This window comes from Littorina saxatilis, linkage group LG14 (genome assembly GCF_037325665.1).
Source record: "Littorina saxatilis isolate snail1 linkage group LG14, US_GU_Lsax_2.0, whole genome shotgun sequence".
In the NCBI taxonomy this organism is placed as follows: Eukaryota; Metazoa; Mollusca; class Gastropoda; order Littorinimorpha; family Littorinidae; genus Littorina; species Littorina saxatilis.
The window spans coordinates 3939144-3948915 of NC_090258.1; the positions used below are offsets into that span (position 1 = coordinate 3939144).

Here is a 9772-nt window from a genome sequence, read left to right on the forward strand (position 1 = left end):
TTACACAATCAATGGTGTCTGGACCGTTATTTGTTAGACAGACCTAAGGTTACACAATCAATGGTGTCTGGACTGTTATTTGTGAGACAGACCTAAGGTTACAAAATCAATGGTGTCTGGACCGTTATTTGTGAGACAGACCTAAGGTTACAAAATCAATGGTGTCTGGACCGTTATTTGTGAGACAGACCTAAGGTTACACAATCAATGGTGTCTGGACCGTTATTTGTGAGACAGACCTAAGGTTACACAATCAATGGTGTCTGGACCGTTATTTGTGAGACAGACCTAAGGTTACACAATCAATGGTGTCTGGACTGTTATTTGTGAAACAGACCTAAGGTTACACAATCAATGGTGTCTGGACTGTTATTTGTGAGACAGACCTAAGGTTACAAAATCAATGGTGTCTGGACCGTTATTTGTGAGACAGACCTAAGGTTACAAAATCAATGGTGTTTGGACCGTTATTTGTGAGACAGACCTAAGGTTACACAATCAATGGTGTCTGAACCGTTATTTGTGAGACAGACCTAAGGTTACACAATCAATGGTGTCTGGACCGTTATTTGTGAGACAGACCTAAGGTTACACAATCAATGGTGTCTGGACTGTTATTTGTGAAACAGACCTAAGGTTACACAATCAATGGTGTCTGGACTGTTATTTGTGAAACAGACCTAAGGTTACACAATCAATGGTGTCTGGACCGTTATTTGTGAGACAGACCTAAGGTTACACAATCAATGGTGTCTGGACCGTTATTTGTGAGACAGACCTAAGGTTACAAAATCAATGGTGTCTGGACCGTTATTTGTGAGACAGACCTAAGGTTACACAATCAATGGTGTCTGGACCGTTATTTGTGAGACAGACCTAAGGTTACACAATCAATGGTGTCTGGACTGTTATTTGTGAGACAGACCTAAGGTTACAAAATCAATGGTGTCTGGACCGTTATTTGTGAGACAGACCTAAGGTTACAAAATCAATGGTGTCTGGACCGTTATTTGTGAGACAGACCTAAGGTTACACAATCAATGGTGTCTGGACCGTTATTTGTGAGACAGACCTAAGGTTACACAATCAATGGTGTCTGGACCGTTATTTGTGAGACAGACCTAAGGTTACACAATCAATGGTGTCTGGACTGTTATTTGTGAAACAGACCTAAGGTTACACAATCAATGGTGTCTGGACTGTTATTTGTGAAACAGACCTAAGGTTACACAATCAATGGTGTCTGGACTGTTATTTGTGAAACAGACCTAAGGTTACAAAATCAATGGTGTCTGGACTGTTATTTGTGAAACAGACCTAAGGTTACAAAATCAATGGTGTCTGGACTGTTATTTGTGAAACAGACCTAAGGTTACAAAATCAATGGTGTCTGGACTGTTATTAGTGAGACAGACCTAAGGTTACACAATCAATGGTGTCTGGACCGTTATTAGTGAAACAGACCTAAGGTTACAAAATCAATGGTGTCTGGACTGTTATTAGTGAGACAGACCTAAGCTTACACAATCAATGGTGTCTGGACTGTTATTTGTGAGACAGACCTAAGGTTACACAATCAATGGTGTCTGGACCGTTATTTGTGAGACAGACCTAAGGTTACAAAATCAATGGTGTCTGGACCGTTATTTGTGAGACAGACCTAAGGTTACAAAATCAATGGTGTCTGGACCGTTATTTGTGAGACAGACCTAAGGTTACACAATCAATGGTGTCTGGACCGTTATTTGTGAGACAGACCTAAGGTTACGCAATCAATGGTGTCTGGACCGTTATTTGTGAGACAGACCTAAGGTTACACAATCAATGGTGTCTGGACTGTTATTTGTGAAACAGACCTAAGGTTACACAATCAATGGTGTCTGGACTGTTATTTGTGAAACAGACCTAAGGTTACACAATCAATGGTGTCTGGACTGTTATTTGTGAAACAGACCTAAGGTTACACAATCAATGGTGTCTGGACTGTTATTTGTGAAACAGACCTAAGGTTACACAATCAATGGTGTCTGGACTGTTATTTGTGAAACAGACCTAAGGTTACAAAATCAATGGTGTCTGGACTGTTATTTGTGAAACAGACCTAAGGTTACAAAATCAATGGTGTCTGGACTGTTATTTGTGAAACAGACCTAAGGTTACAAAATCAATGGTGTCTGGACTGTTATTAGTGAGACAGACCTAAGGTTACAAAATCAATGGTGTCTGGACTGTTATTAGTGAGACAGACCTAAGGTTACACAATCAATGGTGTCTGGACCGTTATTTGTGAGACAGACCTAAGGTTACACAATCAATGGTGTCTGGACCGTTATTTGTGAGACAGACCTAAGGTTACACAATCAATGGTGTCTGGACTGTTATTAGTGAGACAGACCTAAGGTTACACAATCAATGGTGTCTGGACTGTTATTTGTGAAACAGACCTAAGGTTACACAATCAATGGTGTCTGGACTGTTATTTGTGAAACAGACCTAAGGTTACACAATCAATGGTGTCTGGACTGTTATTTGTGAAACAGACCTAAGGTTACACAATCAATGGTGTCTGGACTGTTATTTGTGAAACAGACCTAAGGTTACAAAATCAATGGTGTCTGGACTGTTATTTGTGAAACAGACCTAAGGTTACAAAATCAATGGTGTCTGGACTGTTATTTGTGAAACAGACCTAAGGTTACAAAATCAATGGTGTCTGGACTGTTATTAGTGAGACAGACCTAAGGTTACACAATCAATGGTGTCTGGACCGTTATTAGTGAAACAGACCTAAGGTTACAAAATCAATGGTGTCTGGACTGTTATTAGTGAGACAGACCTAAGGTTACACAATCAATGGTGTCTGGACTGTTATTTGTGAGACAGACCTAAGGTTACACAATCAATGGTGTCTGGACCGTTATTTGTGAGACAGACCTAAGGTTACAAAATCAATGGTGTCTGGACCGTTATTTGTGAGACAGACCTAAGGTTACAAAATCAATGGTGTCTGGACCGTTATTTGTGAGACAGACCTAAGGTTACACAATCAATGGTGTCTGGACCGTTATTTGTGAGACAGACCTAAGGTTACGCAATCAATGGTGTCTGGACCGTTATTTGTGAGACAGACCTAAGGTTACACAATCAATGGTGTCTGGACTGTTATTTGTGAAACAGACCTAAGGTTACACAATCAATGGTGTCTGGACTGTTATTTGTGAAACAGACCTAAGGTTACACAATCAATGGTGTCTGGACTGTTATTTGTGAAACAGACCTAAGGTTACACAATCAATGGTGTCTGGACTGTTATTTGTGAAACAGACCTAAGGTTACACAATCAATGGTGTCTGGACTGTTATTTGTGAAACAGACCTAAGGTTACAAAATCAATGGTGTCTGGACTGTTATTTGTGAAACAGACCTAAGGTTACAAAATCAATGGTGTCTGGACTGTTATTTGTGAAACAGACCTAAGGTTACAAAATCAATGGTGTCTGGACTGTTATTAGTGAGACAGACCTAAGGTTACACAATCAATGGTGTCTGGACCGTTATTAGTGAAACAGACCTAAGGTTACAACATCAATGGTGTCTGGACTGTTATTAGTGAGACAGACCTAAGGTTACACAATCAATGGTGTCTGGACCGTTATTTGTGAGACAGACCTAAGGTTACACAATCAATGGTGTCTGGACCGTTATTTGTGAGACAGACCTAAGGTTACACAATCAATGGTGTCTGGACTGTTATTAGTGAGACAGACCTAAGGTTACACAATCAATGGTGTCTGGACTGTTATTTGTGAAACAGACCTAGGCCACTGGGGAATCAAGAGTTTTGGTTGCTTTTCGTGAGACACTAGAACAGAAAATCATCAACGTCTAGGCAGTTATTGTTGAAACAGACATAAAACAGACATAAAACCAGTTATTGTTGAAACAGACATAAAACCAGTTATTGTTGAAACAGACATAAAACAGACATAAAACCAGTTATTGTTGAAACAGATATAAAACCAGTTATTGTTGAAACAGACATAAAACCAGTTATTGTTGAAACAGACATAAAACCAGTTATTGTTGAAACAGACATAAAACAGACATAAAACCAGTTATTGTTGAAACAGACATAAAACCAGTTATTGTTAAAACAGACATAAAACAGACATAAAACCAGTTATTGTTGAAACAGACATAAAACCAGTTATTGTTGAAACAGACATAAAACAGACATAAAACCAGTTATTGTTGAAACAGACATAAAACCAGTTATTGTTGAAACAGACATAAAACAGACATAAAACCAGTTATTGTTGAAACAGACATAAAACCAGTTATTGTTAAAACAGACATAAAACAGACATAAAACCAGTTATTGTTGAAACAGACATAAAACCAGTTATTGTTAAAACAGACATAAAACCAGAAAATTCGGTTGACGGACTTGAGAAAGATGCTTTGCTTTGTGATTTTTCCTCAACTTATCAATGTTGTTCTTCAACGCAGTATGTGCCGTGTCTACACTATTGCCGCTCTTTCTTCGATATCAGTTTATGTTAACAATGCGCACACTGAATAATCTCTTTATTCGCTGAATTTTTTTTCTTTCTTTCATATTTAAAAAAAATCTAAACAACGAAGTGACTGTGGTAAGATGAACAAAGTTAAAAAACAAAGGAATACTGTACTCACCAATACAAGAACGAGACAAGACGGTACGAATTTTCGCTTATGGAAGCTTCATCAGGAAAAACAAGAACACAAAAGACAACAAAAAGCAGACGCAACACGGAACGAACAAGGTTTGAAAGAAAATGGAGGGGAAACACGCAAAAAAGGGAAGGAACTCTAGTTTTTCTTTCATATTTGATAGTACAATCGCAATACAGAATAGAACATTGTCAAAAACAGTTCAGTGTGACAATTTTTTTCTAGAAATGTTCAGTGCAAACTCTCTGTCAGTGTCTCTCTCTTTTTACATTTAGTCAAGTTTTGACTAAATGTTTTAACGTAGACGGGGAATCGAGACGAGGGTCGTGGTGTATGTATGTGTGTGTGTGTGTGTGTGTGTGTGTGTGTGTGTGTGTGTGTGTGTGTGTGTGTGTGTATGTATGAATGTATGTATGAACAAGCAGTTCCACGTGAAACACATGATGCGCGCTTACAGCACGTGCAAGCGGAGTAGGGGAACCCTCATGTGTGAGATGTGTTCACTGATGCATCAGTAATACAAGTCGCGTAAGGCGAAATTACTACATTTATGATCAAAATCAAATTTCCGAAATCGATTTAAAAACAACTTCATCTTATTCCTTGTCGGTTCCTGATTCCAAAAACATATAGATATGATATGTTTGGACTAAAAACACGCTCAGAAAGTTAAAACGAAGAGAGGTACAGAAAAGCGTGCTATGCAGCACAGCGAAACCACTACCGCGCTGAACAGGCTCGTCAGTTTCACTCCGTCATGCACAAGCGGCGGACTACGGTCATTGTGAACAAATGCAGTGCGTTCAGTTTCATTCTGTGAGTTCCACAGCTTGACTAAATGTAGTAATTTCGCCTTACTCGACTGAGATCTTCGAACAGCAGGGCGGACAATTTAGAGCTCTCGATCCAACGTTGAAAAACGCTCAATATTCCTCCACAATGCCAGCTGTTGAACTCCCAACAGCTCTGGAAGGTACCCTGGAGGCCCTGCTAAAGGAAAACGCCGTGTGTTCATAGACAATCTGCGCTGAAGGCACGAAAAACGACAGTCGTCTGCGAATTGTGTCAGTGTCCGACCACAGGCGGAAGGTATCGTCCACTGGACGACTACTATCACAGAAAGACTACAAGGTACGTCACTCACTTTCGAGTCTTCTGTGTTCCTGGAGTCGCTTCCTGGGGAAAAATATTGTTCAAGACGGTTTGCCTCTTCCTACAGTCTGTGTAAGGTCAAATAAATACAGTTGAATGATTGTTTGAACTATATGCACCTTTAGTTTTCAGCTTCCGTTAGCTGCAGGTTGTTTTTAACCATCATTTGGACGAATCTTCGTTTGCGAGCCGCTAATATCCACCTTGCGTCAAATCATGCATCCGGCACCGAATATGCATACCACCGCTCATTGGTCTAAAACATATGTAAATATTGTGCAGCAAAGGGAAGCGTTTTAGACCAATGAGCGGTGGTATGCATATTCGGTGCCGGATGCATGATTTGACGCGAACGAAGATTCGTCCAAATGATGGTTAAAAACAACCTGCGGCGAACGGAAGCTGAAAACTAAAGGTGCATATAGTTCAAACAATCATTTGAAAGCGACTCCAAAAACACAGAAGACTCAAAGGTGAGTGACGTACCTTGTAGTCTTTCTGTGATAGTAGTAGTCCAGTGGACGATACCTTCCGCCTGTTGTCCGACTCGGACCGGCCAGCCATGACTCAACATTTTTGCCGCAAACCACCAAGCCAGCTTCAGCGCGACAGGCTTCGTGCACAAGAACGACAGGAAAAGAAAGAGAAAGGTAATCAGAACGAACCAAAGGCAAGTCAGAATTGTTCTTCAATGTCAAATCTTTCGATTTCGTCGAGGCCACAAATGACACAACAACAACTCTTGGAATGTGACGTTGACACAGAACACAGTGGCAGTGACAACTTTGCACGTGTTGCACACACAGCTGACAAGCCCACCGAGCGTGGTTACAGAATCAGAATCAGAATTTATTGTCATTAAAGCACAGAGCCTATTGACACATACAAGATACATAAGTACAGGAAAAAAAGCAATATAACATAACATACATGTAATACAAAACCAAGTGGAACAGGGTGAACAAAGAGGACCTGAAGATGAGCATAAGTTATTGAGGACAGTCGGAAGACGCATTGCATCTGCGTAGTTGAAAACAATCGTACACATATTTTGCCAATTGCCTTTGGATGTCGCTGTCAGTAAACAAAGAACTGACTCTTATTTCATCACTGCCGGTGGAAGTATTCGGTAATAACTGTTGCCTGAGATGAGCATACATTGTACACGAATCAAGGAAGTGAAGTTCATCCTCCACCACTCCACAGTTTCTGCATAGTCTTTCCTCCCTTGGTGTTCCAGTGTATCTGCCCTTTTCGATTTCTAAGTCATGGGCACTTATACGTAGTTTGCTCATAGCCTGTCTGTGTTCTTGTGTTAGCAAAAGATAGGGTTGTAGAGAGTAGTCGTGTGACACTCCCTTGTAAAACTGTAGTTTGGATGAGTTTCCTTCTTTTTTTGTCCTCCAGAGCCTGACAAATTGAGTTTCTACATGTTTTGTTAGCGCGTGTTTCAGTCTTGCCGGGTGTATTGTGCTTTGGTTTTGCCACACGTGTTTGAAGCCTGAGGAAGTCAGGAACTCGCGTACAAATAAGAGCCATTTATTTTCCTCTTTATGTTCTTGTGAGAGAAGGCTTGAGTAAGTTTGCCTAAGAAGCCCATGTTGGTCAGATTCCATGATGTGTAACCAAAATGATATGATCTGTCCCAATATACAATAGTCAGGGTGAAGCTGGCGTTGTGTTATTGTCGCCACGGACCGCTGAGCCACGTGATGTTTTTGTTTTGACAACCCAGTCACAGAGAGGAAGCACATAAACACAGGACATATCAGAGCAAAGGGCGCTAGACTTTGGTTATAGTCTGCTATCCATCAAGAAGTATGTGTCGGAACTGGAGGACCGATCAGCTGTTCGTTCTGTTAAAAACGTACACAGAAACAATTCATTCCGACGGGTGGTCAGAGACAACACAGGCGACAGACAGTCACTGCTCTGTGAAACAGATGATTTTGTGTTGATCAAGGACTGCAGCAGCGACGATCTTCCAGGCACATACTGGACAAGGAACTTAGTCGATAAATATCGACAGGGGGCGGACAAATGGTTTACATGTGAAATGTGTGTATATGGGTGTGGGTCTGAAACAAACAAACAAACAAACAAACCATGTGAACCCCCCCCCCCCCCTCCCATCGCTCGCGGGCTGAACGACTGACGTCACATGTCGCTTCGGTCTTTTCCAGAAGAACACCGCGTGTACATAATACACAATTCGATCGCGTAGCACTGCCAATGCCCTTTTTCGCAACGAAAACCGTGCTGCTGTTTCTTGTGTGTTAAATCTGAAAGCAATATAAGGCCTAAAAAAAAAATAGGTGTGGTTACGGTAACCCGACCTACCCTATTTTTAGGGGCCGATCCTATAACTTTTTATTACATTTGTCAAAAAAACAAAAAAAAACGAGTGCAAAAAACGCAATGAAAGCGAAAGCGCCCGTGTCGCACACTTATTTCCCTGTCAAGTACTGTTAAACTCGGTCACTGACCGGTCACTGACCCCGATGCAGGAAGTGTTTCCTCTCTCAGATATGACAGGGGAACCACCTCTCATGGCAAAAACTGGGTCATTGACCCCTGGGAAGAAGGTCGTGTCTTTTAACAAGGCCACCCAGCTATCACAATGCCTTTGGTCACTGACCGGTCACTGACCCCGATGCAGGAAGTGTTTCCTCTCTCAGATATGACAGGGGAACCACCTCTCATGGCAAAAACTGGGTCATTTTGGTGCGCCCTATTGGCCCCCTGCGTCCAATGGGTGACTGGATTACAATTTTTTTTTAAAAAGAAGGGGGTGCGTCTTAGATAACAAAGCGCCTTGTCACCCGGAAAGTACGGTAGGTTTAATTTGTACACATTAGAAAAAAAAGTTAAAAAAAAAAAAGTGATTGCCTACCTACCTACCCAATTTTTTTTGGCTATGTTACCGTAACCACACCTATTTTTTTTTTTTGGCCTAAGTGAACGAACAATTGAAAACTGATATCACGTTACTAAACTCCCAAAAGTAATAAATTACTTCTGACTGCGGTACACAATACATTTTCAAAGCAATTTTTATTATTTTCAAGACATAAAAAATACAACGGAAGAAAAATGCAAGCAATAACAATTTTTTTAAAGTACAGACTAAATACTGAAGCTCTCTATTTCTCTTTAGTATGTTGGATTCAGGTGTACTTACTCACAGTTGCAGACAGATACAGATTCAAACACGTGTCGAGCGTAAAACAAAAAGTGAAACTAGAGAATAACATGAACCTGAAAACTTTTAAAATATTTGTACCCAGCACCAAATGAGATTATTGTAAAAAAAAAATGTAATACAAAGTGTGTGTGTTCTACATAAGACAGGAGAATTTACATAGCAACAGAAAACATGCTTGTAAATCACTGAGCACCAATGTAGCTAACTTTGCCCGTCTCACACCTTGTTAATGTTAGTGTCACTGGTACGCAACCTGTTCTTCATGCTCTACTCTTTCCACCCGCGCTGCACTTTGTCCATCATTGACATTGTCCTCAGCTTGTGGTGAACTCGGATTTAAAAAAAAAAGCAGGACAGCATTTTTGAAAACATCTTCTCGCACTTTCAAAGAAATGTCAAATGCATAAACGGTGTCATAATGGTTTGGCACTGTTGCAGAAAGTCCTTGTCATCAGCTTTCATTTTGGCAGAGCAAGCGACACCCACAGTCCGACGAAAAATGTCCTGCATGTCAAGGAACATTTGCACAATGTTGTCTTTGACAAATGTCAGTCCTCCTCGGTTAAGCACCGTTGTCATGTCAGTTGAAGAATCACAATCACTTTCTGACAGCTCACTGAACCTCAGTGCTTCTAAACAGCGCAGTTTCTCGTATCTGTATGCACCTTTCTTGAGGCCCCAAACTTTCTTTTTTAGTTTCTT

The 9772-nt window shown here is 40.7% G+C and overlaps 1 long non-coding RNA gene across 1 annotated transcript; it reads right to left on the reverse strand.

Annotated features, from left to right (window-relative positions):
- Positions 1 to 8159: 8159 nt before the first annotated feature.
- LOC138946928 (uncharacterized) lies at positions 8160 to 8825 on the reverse strand. The gene is made up of 2 exons (XR_011449475.1): positions 8562 to 8825; positions 8160 to 8409 (listed from the first exon to the last, which is right to left on the reverse strand). It is a non-coding gene; the product is annotated as an uncharacterized lncRNA (long non-coding RNA).
- Positions 8826 to 9772: the final 947 nt, after the last annotated feature.